At 46.7% G+C, this 12,192-nt stretch overlaps 1 pseudogene; it reads left to right on the top strand.

The window, feature by feature from the left end:
- The first annotated feature begins 2,794 nt into the window (after nucleotides 1–2,794).
- Nucleotides 2,795–2,922, top strand: LOC117704758 (small nucleolar RNA SNORA48; annotated as a pseudogene).
- Nucleotides 2,923–12,192: the final 9,270 nt, after the last annotated feature.

The raw sequence follows: 12,192 nt of genomic DNA, 5'->3' as shown, positions 1-12,192 counted from the left end.
GCCAGAATTTCTACACTAAATCTGCAGTCACACATAAGGCCACAAGGTGGCACTCGGGAGTCAGGCAGGCCATCGTCCACAGACTAGCCAGCTGGGCTCCCAGTGCTTGCAGAAGAGATTGCTAAAGGTCCTGAAGATGGCCAGTGGGGAGAATGGGTGTTGGGCAGTAGGGGAACCATGACATTCATGATACTAGCAATTTCCTGCTCCATACCGTGGAGAAGCAACTGTAAGAGAGCCATATCACAGAATCTGGAAAATCAGGTTGGCCTTACAATAACCCCCTCCCAATTAGGGCCTCTTGAGAACTATAAGAAGTCAGGGCTCCCCAAGACCTCAGTACTTCTCCCAAGATCACAATTCCTAAAGATTCATCACCTCCCGGCACTGCCGTAGGGGAACTGAATACCAGCGCCTGCATCACTCCACCTAGTATATAAAGCCCCTAAATTTTCAATACCATCCTATTCAGTACAAGACAGATTTTGAACTGGTGTTTAAGAAGAGAAATTGGATGCGGGGCTGGTGAGATGGCTCAGTGGTTAAGAGCACTGACTGCTCTTCCAGAGGTCCTGAGTTCAATTCCCAGCAACCACATGGTGGCTCACGACCATCTGTAGTGGGATCCAATGCCTTCTTAAGAGAGTGAGAGTGTACTCATATACATAAAATAATAATTTAAAACAGTTGAATGAACAGTGGAGTGGTCACAGAGGTTGTCCTGTGGCCCTCACATACACATGCACGCACAAACATGTGCACACACCAGCATTGTGTGTGTGTGTGTGTGTGTGTGTGTACATGGTGTGTGTGTATGTTTAAGCAGTGCTACAGACGCTAGTCAGGGTCTCTGCTGCTTGACTGGTGCTGTCTGTTACTAAGCTACATCCCAGCCCTCATTTATCATCTTATTTGTTCTCTAAGGGAGTCTGAGACAAGCCTGGGCTATATATAGTAAGTTCAAAGCCATCCTGAACTACATAATGAGCCCCCCCCCCAAAATCCAAAGACACCAAAAAGAAATTGGTGGTGGACATGTAGAGTGGACAATATACAACATTCCTACAACAGGTTCCCCGCCATCTTGGCTCTCACGGCCATGAGCATCTGCGTGGAACAGGGCCCTCGCTCCTGCATCTATGGAAGGGTGTTTCTTATGCAGCCAATGTCAACGGAAGATGTGCGTTGACTGTTTTGCTTTATAATATGCCTGACCAAACACTGGTGAACAATAATACCTGTGACCCCAGCAATAACAGCAGTGACAGCTCCTCTGCTCATGAGCCAGTCTCCACTCTCATTCGAAGTAGCATTGAGACATCCCCCCCCCATTGTAGAGATGAAGATATTGATGTTCTGACGGGGGGGGGGAGCCTCTTCAAGGTCATGGAGGTAGAGTGGCAGTACCTGGGGACACCCATGTGATCAAGCTGTGCCAAGAATGAAAGACAGACAGCACTCCATATTTTCTACAACTCTGCGTTTCTCAGGACCAGGGCAGCTTTTGTAGCCCAGACTCTGAGCCAAGGAGCACTGTGGAGTGTCCTGCGGGGCAGGTAGGGAGATTCCCAGGGGACCCAGGGTGAGGACTCAGTCATGGCTGAGAGGTGTGGCCCTACCCTAAGCTGCTTGGTGGGCACTGGCACTGTATCTGAACACAGAGGAGGAAAGTGGGTAGAGGAGCCTGATGGTTAGGGACCTGTCCTCCCTGTCTCAGTCCAGCCCAGGTCGCCCCTAGACACCAGCTGTGCTCCTTCCTGTGAAGAGGGGAGCACAGCGCTCAGAGTGGCTTACAAACCCTGGGCACAAGTGAGAAAATGCTCCTGTGTTAGGAGAAGGTTGGACATGGATTCAACATCACGGATAAATCTCCCCATCACTCACCCCACTGGCAAGGCAATGAGTAAGTCTCCAAAAAGAAGTGAACACCAGACAGGCCAGGGGACGAGGGAGAAGGGAAAGGGTGACCTTCTACAAGAAAACCAACTTTGGGTAGATGGAGGACTGGGGACTCCTGGGAGCTTGGCTATGCTTCTGAGTCCTTTTTGACATTGCTGGAGAAGGCCAGAGGGGGTTAGAGAGGGTGTCAGACTCCCTTGAACTGTGCCATGGATGGTTGTGAGCTTCCATTTGGATGCTGAGAACTGAACACAGGTCCTCTGGAAGAGCAACATTTGTCTTTAACCACTGGGCCATCTCTCCAGCCCATCTTGTACATTTAGAGGGGCCATTGCCCACCTCTTATTTTCTATACAGGCTCAGTTTTGTCTCAGTCAACTCTCTGTGTGGAAGGGGGAGCAGAGAAGCCCCATTTCCCCAGAGCAAGAGCACGGGGGTGTTTAGATCGTCTCTGTGCCTGTCTCTTCCCCTGCTGTCCATGTCTTCTCCATCCTCCAGTACCACATATAAGTGCTGGTCATGTTCGTGATCTCTGTTCCAAAGCTTGGCCATGTCTTGTCACATAAATTCACTCATCCAGGTTGGTCTGATGCGGTTGGAATTCTCCTCTGCTGTACTGGCCATTTGGGTGTGTGTCTCCATGTTTCAAACCCAGGTTTGTTGCTGTTTGTTTGTATTTTTTGCATGCCTGCGTGTATGCATGTGTGTGTGTGTGCATGTGTGTGCATTGCATATGTGCATGTGTGTGTGCATGTAAAATCATCATCTTGTGCTGTGTTTATCATTAACTTGCTTTTGATCATTCATATCGATGAGTGCGTAACTGCCTGAAGCAACTATCTACTTAAAAAACTTCCTGACCCCCCCATCTCCTACTCCCTTACCCCCGAATCCCCACCCCTGGCAGTGGGCAAAGAGACACTTTGTTGGTGGTGTTCTTATATCAGTCAGGGGCAGAGCAGTTGGCAGTCCTTTGCTCATCCTAGCTTGATACTTGGCATGGTATATGCCTAGGACTCATAAAAGTCAAATCAAATCCAGGCAGTGCAGTGAAGGAGGAGGAAGACAGACAGAGACCTGTGGACCACCATGCCACCCGCAGACCTCCCCACTAGTGCACAGCGCAGGCAGCCCATAGATACCCACTTGCTGCTATGCCATGAAGCACCAATGGAGGATGTCACCCAGGGGCCCAGCAGCCATGTGGCCAGCCTGTGGCAGGAGCCACCACAGTGTGCACGCATGTGGTGTCAGATGGGAGAGAAAGAGATGTGGAGCAGCCTGAACATCACGGAGATGGAACTGGAGACTCGAGGGTGGAGAGGAGGAGCCTGTTGTGAATGACAAGCCCCGCCATCTGGGGCCATGGTGAAGTCTAGCCCAAGCTGCCTCTGAGGGCCATGTCTGAGTCCATGGCTATGCAGAGGCAGGGGTCAGTATCCGTGTGCATGGCTCATATTACCAGTAGAGAACATGGGGTGTTCCTGGTCATGGCAGCCTCTGAATGTCCAGGGGCTGCTCATAACTGGCCCCTCCCCTCACTGGATGTGACACTGTGAAGGACTGGTGCCATCTCTCACACCTGGCAACATTAGGCAAAGGGGGCTCTGTGCCTCCCCCAGGCAGCACAGTAGAGGTTGCCCTGCTGGTGAGGGGTGTGGGTGAGCCAGCCCTGAGAGCGAGAGCATGGGGAAACTGGCCCCTCTGCTCTTTTGGTGTGAGGTGGTGTGAGTGTGGGGGTGATGCCCTCATGCTCACCCCCTTGCCACCTGCAGTAACAGAGAGAGCCGGCCCTGGGGTCATGAGACTGGGAGAGTGAGCCCTGCACGTAGCCTGTGAAGCTTGTTGGAGCTGGAGTGAGCTGTCCCAGAGGGCAGGGAAACAGCTTGCCTTCTGCCTGTGGTGGCATTGGGTGGCTTGGCCAGAGCAGTGCTGGAGAGCTCACCCTACTGGTGCGATAAGGGAAGAGCCGGTGGGCTGAACAGCTCAGCCACCATCCAGGCCCAGATCTACGGCTCTGAGTTGGCCCATCCCAAAATCTATATCATCTGTGAATTGTTGGGATGCATGAAAGGGCCGGACCTGCTGACCCAAAGCTGCAGGATCTCATGACACAGGACAAAAACAGGATAACCGGGAGGAGTCCCAGTGAGGATCTGATATTGATGGTGTCACAGATGCCAGAGATCTGGAACCAGACTGATGACTCTTTGCAGTGAACATTTGCAAGTGAAGATGTGTGGACAGAGGGATATACTGTGAGACACACTGTGACGCACCACAGCTTCCATGATGAGATGTTTTCTATGCTTTGTTTGTTTGTTTGTTGTTGTTGTTGATGGTTTGTGTGTGTGTGTGTGTGTTTGGAGGGAGGTTGCAAGGGTGAAGAAGGGTAGATATGAGGGGTACAGGGAGATGAATGGGACTGGGGTGCATGATGTGAAATCTACAAAGAATCTATTAAGTTGTTTTTTTTTTTTAAAGCTATGAACAAGGAGGGATGGGGGAACCAACTTCCTGATCACTTAAAATGATGTGTGGCTCAGTCATACTTGGTTTTGAGTTTTGTATAAATGATGTTATGCTACACAGACTCCAGACATTTCTTTGGTTTTGTTTGTTTGTTGGTTGGTTGGTTTATTTAAGACAGATTCTGACAATGTAGTCCAGGCTGTCTTTAAATTTGAAAGCCCCTTGCCTCAGCCTCTGGAGTGCTGTGGTTAGACACGAACCAGTATGTCAGACACTCAGTTTCTTTATGTGTATTTTTTCATGTTCATGTTTATTTGTGTGCACATGTGTTTCTACCTGTGTGTGTCACAGTACAGCTGTGGAGGTCAGGGGACAACTTTCAGGAGGTGAAGGAATTGTCTCTACTTCTACCATCTGGGATCCAGGAATCAAACTCAAATCGTCAGACTTGGCAGCAACCCCTTTACCCAGTGAGCCATGTCACTGGCCCTCAATGGACGTTAAAGAAGAAATCTGCTTTTATGAGGGCATGGAAATAGATGCCTATAACCCTAGATCTCAGGAGGCAGAAGCAGGATGGTAAGTGAGGGGATCAAGGTCACGCCTGGCCACACTCCACCCTTATAGCTTCCAAGACCCAACAGCAATGGCAGTGCCCTGGCTGGTTATTCATTGGCTGTGTGACATTGGTGCATTCATCTCCTGATGAGCACATCTGAGCTGTATGCAGTTCTTCACTGGAAGGAACATGGTGCAATGAGTCTCCCTGTCAGCACAGGTTCTCAGGTGAGTGCCAGAACCTTCCAGCACACCACCTGGGAGGGCACTGCGAGTTACCAGGACAACTCAGTGTCAAGTTTATGAGACAAAACCAATGTCTCCCAACAGCAACCGGCCTCCCTGTGTTGGTAGCCTTGGTGGGGTGCAGTGTTTCCTTTTTTAAGATTTGTTTTTTAGTTTTTAATTTTATGCATCATGTGTACTTGTGAGGGCAGGTGCCCAGAGTCCAGAACATGTCAGATCCCTGGATGTTGAGTTACAAGAGGTGGTGAGGCGCCTGGTGTGGGTGTTGGCAACAGTAGTCCGGTCTCCCAAGAGCAGCAAGTGCTGTCAAAACCGAGCCATCATGACCCCAGCCCCTTGACACTTTGAATTTGACTTGCCCTAAATAATGTGAGTGGCTCACACACCTAAGTTTGAGCAGCTTCATACACCCGTATTCCCCATCAGTGTCCTTTCCTGTGAAATGTTCATGGCTTTTGTTAAATTTTCTTCCGTCTGTCTTTTCTCAATTATTTCTAACACACCACACAACACACAGAGGGAGACACACACACCACACACACAGACACACACACTACACCACAGTACACATATGTCCACAATCAACAAATCAATAAGTAAACAAACAAATATAAAAATCTTAAAATAGACCAGACAGTAGTGGTACACACCTTTAATCCTAGCACTTGAAAGAACAGAGGCAGGTGACTCTTGGAGTTCAAGGCCAGCCTGGTCTACAGAGTGATTTCCAGGTCAGGGCTACACAGAGAAACCCTATTTTGGGGGAAAAACTTTAAAATAGTTTGTTTTCAAAGTCATTCATGATTATTTGCTCACAGGTGAAGTAAAGACCTAATTTTCATTTTTTTCTTATGGATGCAATTATCCCAGAACACTGATCTGAAATCTCAGACCATCATATGCCAGGTTTCCATGTGTGGGGTGTATTATGGTTATATTATTTTGTGTCTCTGACCTTATGACAGCAACATACTGCTTTGTTTGTTTGTTTGTCTGCTCTGCTGGGGATGGAACCAGGGACTTGCTCTCTCTGGGCCACTGAGGGCACCACAGCCTTAATCACTGACAGTCCCTAAGATACAGAGCATGTCTGGAGTACATCCAGGGCAGGTCTTCCCCTTCATTCAGGGGGAGCACCACTTATTTGGTCTTGGGCTTTGGGTTTTCTATATGGGTTTTATAATTCATTATAAAATAATTTTAAATTTTTTGGTTGGGATTTTGATTATTTCAGGTACTCTGTGGAGAGTTAATAAATCATAATATCCCTGTGTCTTCTTTGCATGTTTTTAGTAAGGTTGAATCATTTTCTACACTTCTCTAACTGGACATATGTTTAGATTTTTCTCTCTACCACTATTCTCAATTTTATCTTTTCTGAACTGAATACTTTTGTAGGTAACTATGGAGAAAAGTAATTTAAGTTTGGATGCTAGGGGCTGGGAAGATGGCTTGAAAGGGTTAAAATTTTCAAAATCTCCTAGCAGGCTGGGCAGAACCAAGAGTGCAGGTCAGCTTGGTCGTGAGCTCTGTGTTTCAGGAACTTGGCTGACCACAAGATAGATGGTTGATTATGAATAGGCTCCTTGAGAATAGACTATACAAAATGTTCCCCATGACTGTTCCTTGGACCCTGTCACAAACTGAATAATGGGCTGGGACTTTCCACAGGTACTCTCCAATAACCCCCCTTCACTCCCCCTGGGTTGTGGTTTCCCCCCTTGGGTTGTGGTTTTTGCCTTTAAATTCTCTCTGTCGCCAAAGCCCCGGGGTCAGACCCCACTGCCCCTGCATGGGTCATGGGTCTTGACCTCAACATGTTGATCAAAATATACCTCTTGCTGATTGCATCAAGTTCAGTGTCTTGTGAGTTAATGGGTGGCCGTGAATTCCTCAGGCTTGGGTGAGGTCCTCCCTTTGTGGGGGCCTTACAGGCTCAGTGTTTAAGATGCTTACCACTCTCAGAGAACCCTTTTGGTCCCTAGTATTCCTACCGGATGACTCGCAATCTTTTGTAGCTCTAGTTCCAGGAGATCCAACGCCCTCTTCTGGCCTCTTCAGGTATTGCATGCACATGTGGTGCACGCACACATACTCAAGCGCACTTGCATACACATAAAATAATTTTTTAAGTATGAGTAGTGATCTTATAGCCTGTTATCTTGATAAACTAACTCAGATAAGCCAGACTGTTAGATTACTTTGGATTTTTATAAGTAGGCAATTCTACAGCCTGGAGCCATAGTGAGATTTTATACTTTTCTTTTCTCTCTCTTTCCTTCTGTTCTAAACACGCTGGTCAGAACTTGCAGTGAGGTGTTGACACAGAGACCAACGGCCGGGACACTGGTCTGGTTCTGATAAGAAGGATGATTGCTTTTTACTGATTACTGGCTACAAGGAAAATTTTGCAAGTTAAAATTTCCTTTTATTCTTAGCAAGGTGAGAACTTTTAAAAATGTAAGATGATTAACAACGTCATTGCTACTGTTTTGTAGTTCTAGGGCACAGACATTTCAGATCACCTAAGCTCAGCCTGTTCTCTGTGAGATGTTTTGAGAGAATTTATGAGGCGGCAGGATTTGTTTCTTCTTCAGCCAGCCCTTTAAATGTTTGTTTGTTTGTTTGTTTGTTTAGTAAGTTGTACATTTCAAGGAATTTGTCCATTTTACCTATTCATAAAGCCATTAATACAAAGCTATCTTGGATATTTTCTTGTTATATTTAATCTCTACAGTAATATTTATATTTAAAATTATATTGCTTATTCCTCGTTTCTGTATATTCTATATACACTCTATATATTGGATTATTTTAGATTTTTATAAGTAGGCAATTCTACAGCCTGGAGCCATAGTGAGATTTTATACTTTTCTTTCCTCTATCTTCTGTTCTTAACTTGCTGGTCAGAACTTGCAGTGAGGTGTTGACCCGGAGACCACTGGCCGGGACACCACTATATACACTCTTTTTATTCAATTTTTAAAAGACAAAATGTTTGGATTTATGGATTTACTTTTGAGGCAAGGTATCACTATTTAGCCCTGGCTATTCTGAAACATGCTATATAGACCAGGCTGGTCTTAAACTCACGGAGACCTGCTTGCTTGTACCTCCCGGGCGCTGAGATCAAAGTCCTATGCCACCACATGTAGCTCCTATTTTATATTTTTAAAACTGCAATGTTTTCATTTCTTCTCTGCTTAGAGTAGCAATGATGGGAAGAGAGAGAATGAGACCTGTGGTGGCCTTGGTTCTACCCATCTCTCTACTCCCACCCATTAGATCTTGGCATGTTTTGAGGTTATTTTATTGGCTACATTGTTGCATCTTCCTGGTACTAAAACTTTTATTGTTGTTAGAAATTTTTTTACTGTTATAATAATGTTTAAATTAATAACCATTTCCTTTTCCTTTGAAATTTAACTTAATTTTCTGCTGTTCAGGGGAGGAGGATCAGGCCTAGGACCTCCTGAACTCCATTGAGTGCTGCAAACTTCTGCTTTCAGTCCCCATGAAGACACTGGTTTGGGGGTTTTTTGTTTGTTTGTTTGTTTTTTTAAGAATTATTTATTGTATGTTTATGAGTACACTGTAGCTATCTTCAGACACACCAGAAGAGGGTATTGGATCCCATTACAGATGGTTGTGAGCCACTATGTAGTTTCTGGGAATTGAACTCAGGGCCTTTGAAAGAGTAGCCAGTGCTTTTAACCACTGAGCCATCTCTCCAGCCCCTGAAGACACTATTTTGTTCTCATCCTTGAAAGATCTGTACCAAGTATAAAAGTCTCCATTAACAATTGTTTCACTTTGCTGATTGTCTCGTCTCAATCTAATTTAATTAATTTCATAGTTGAGATGTCTTTAAAGGTAACTTCTGGTTTCTTTTTTAAAAGACTTTATTTTTATCTTAAATTGTGTGTCTATGCACCTATCCCTGTGTCTGGATGTGTGCATGCGAGTACAGTGCCTGTAGAGGCCAGAAAAGGACATCAGATCTCATGAGCTGGCGTTACAGGCAGCAGGCAGGTGAGCAGCCTTGTGTATGCTGGGAACTGAGCTCTGGTCCTCTGGAGCAGCAATCACTCTTAAGCACTGAGGCATCTCTCCAGCCTGGGCTTCCCTGCGGAAGCCTATGGTAGCTGTGGATGCCTCTCTGTCATTCCAAATGTCATTGTTTTGTCCTCAACTTTTTCTTTCCTCTGGTTGATTGTTTTTAGGTCTCGGGGTGGGGAAGGGGAGACAGATTTTATAGCCTCTTTTCAAACATTTTATACTTGATCTTATATTCTAGATTTGGCAGTTCCAGCTGCCGAAGTAGTAAGGGTGCCTAAGGATATTGCTGCCTTGCTGCCGCACTTCATGGTTCCTTTCTTTGTGGTTTGGCAACCACTGACTGTGTGCTCTTCTTTTGAGGATGGTCAGACTGTGAGCATTTTGAATGTGTATACTGGAAGCACAGTCTGAGGCATTTCTAGCTGCTCCTGAGGGGCTGGAACTGCTACCCACCTGGATGAATTAAGCAAGCAACCTTTCAAGAGAATCAGACTCAATGTAGAAGCCTGAAGTCTACCCTTCTCACTGAGCCTCTGGACTATATTCAAATCATTGTAACCTTTGGCTTGACATTCCTGACTACAGTCTGTCACCACTCCATGCTTAAATTTCAATTCTATATCACCTTGCCATGTACCTTAGTTGCTGTGATAAAATTCAGTGACAAAAATTAGCTTAAGGGAGGTAAGAATTTGCTGGGTTTATAATCCCAGGTTACATTCTATTGTTGAGGGTAAATCAAGGTAGGAACTCAGAGTGTCACACCCACAGTCAGAAGCAGAGAAAGAATAACCACATTAAACACTCGGACCCTCACTACCTGCTTGCTCTTATCTGGCCTTCAGCCTCATAGAGTTCAGGACCACCTGAGTAGGGAATGGTGCTGCCCACAATGGGCTTGGTCTTCCTGCATCAATTAACAATTAAGACAGCCGGGGCGGTGGTGGCGCATGCCTTTAATCCCAGCACTTGGGAGGCAGAGGCAGGCGGATTTCTGAATTTCTGAGTTCGAGGCCAGCCTGGTCTACAGAGTGAGTTTCAGGACAGCCAGGTTCTACACAGAGAAACCCTGTCTCGGAAAACAAAACAAAACAAAAACAAAAAACAACAAAAAAAAAAACCAATTAAGACAAATCTCCCACAGACATGTCCCCAGGACAGTGTAATCTAGAAAATTCCTCAAGTGAGGAATTCTTCTTGGGTGATCACCCAAGAAGTTTTATGTAAGGTATTTATTTACCAATATTCTTGCTCACTCATACTTGGGTGCAATTTCTAAATCTCTCTAGGTTATAGCCAGCTCAAAGTTAAAAACCAACCATCACATTGAGGTTTGTAGGATTGTTTCGGTTGGTTCGTGGGTGGGTTGGTTGGTGGGTTGGTTTGACTGGGGACGGTTAGTCCTTAAAGACTCCCCTTCCTTTCTAGCAGGCTCCAGAGTTCATTAAGAGTGTCTCACCTTGTTCTGCCTTTGTTATTCATGTGCCATACTGGTGTATTTTGGTTGCAGAGCCACTGTCTCCTCAAAAATTGATGTTGCAGCTGCATCTGTTAACCCCATTTTAGAGAGAAGCAAACTGATCAAAGCTTCTGCTGTAGCCTACCGACCAACCGGAAGCCTGGTGAGCACTGGAACCCAGGCTCTGCAAAGCCTGAGAGGTTCAGAGCGGGGATGTGGGTGGAGGTGGGGGGTTGTGGGGACTGCAGCTTGGGCAGGGATGGGCCCTCACATTCCTGTGAGGATGGAATGAGAAGTCTCAGCTCAGCCAAAAGTCATTCAGCACCAGGTGCCCTCCACACGGGTTCAGCCAGTCTGCTGTGCAGCCTGCTCAGCGTGAGCCTCCCACCCTGGGAAGAAGCCAGCTGGCACTTCTTGCACCCCGGTTTCCATGACAACCAGTCCTCCTCTGAGATGAGATGCAAAAGCCACAAGCAGTAAGTGGAACATTCCTGAATCTTGAGTCCTCATTTCCAGGTGGTTGTCCCACAGACCTTGAAGACAGCATCAGGGCGTTCAGAAGAACAAGTAAAAGCCAGTGTACACACCCACCACTAGCCTCTTTCTGCTCACCTAGAGACGCAGGAGAGGCCAGAAGCAGGCTGCTGTCTCTCTGGTGCTGGACCCGCTGGGCACCAGGTTCCCTTTTTCATTCAGCAAGTCTCTATTCAGATCCTAAGGTTCCTGTTAGGGGCATTCCCTGTCTCCAGCCATTGGGAAACAAGGGGCCACTGTAGCCGCAGGAGCACAATAGAACTAGTGCCATCAGCAAGCAGGGGCATTTGAGACCTAGACAGGTGGGCAATGAGAAGTTAACCTGTCAGAGAGGGAGGAAGAGCCCTTGAGCAGAGGGAACCACAGTAAGGTAGTCTCAGGAGGCATGAACTAGCCTATCCTCTGTAGTAAGGTGGGCAAGCAGAAGACAGCCTTGAATAAGCTATGAGCTTCAGCTTCAGTGTAGGCACAGTAGACAACATCTAAATTGTTCTGGGGAGCTGCCCAGGCTCGATTGTCCTCAGAGCATGAAGTTAGAGACCCTAGGAGGGAGAACTATGCAGTAATGCAAAGGAAGAACTAGAGGAACCAGGAGGACAGAAAAGAGGAGGTGACAGATACAAGGGACCTAGAGGGGTGGACAGATAGAACTTGGTGAAAGATGGTCTCCTGTGATAAAGACTGCGGCACCAACCCAACGGGACTCCAAAAGCCATGGTGGGAGGTGGGTCATGAGACTATGCCAGGGAGGCTGACTCTTACTGGGTCATGAGGAGGTGACCAACTGCTTCTAACAATATGGCAATGTTTGAGCTCCCAGGGGAGCGCTATCCAGAGCATTTCCTTCCAGAGAGAGAGAGAGAGAGAGAGAGAGAGAGAGAGAATGAGAATGTTCCAGAACCTTATTCAATCCTTGAGGTTTCCAGCAACCTCCACCCAAGTGGCCATTTCCAGCTGTGTCCAGC

The sequence above is a fragment of the Arvicanthis niloticus genome, chromosome 2 (genome assembly GCF_011762505.2).
Source record: "Arvicanthis niloticus isolate mArvNil1 chromosome 2, mArvNil1.pat.X, whole genome shotgun sequence".
Classification (NCBI taxonomy): Eukaryota; Metazoa; Chordata; class Mammalia; order Rodentia; family Muridae; genus Arvicanthis; species Arvicanthis niloticus.
Note: the sequence above shows the minus strand (reverse complement) of the source record. Positions and strands in the feature narration are given on the sequence as shown.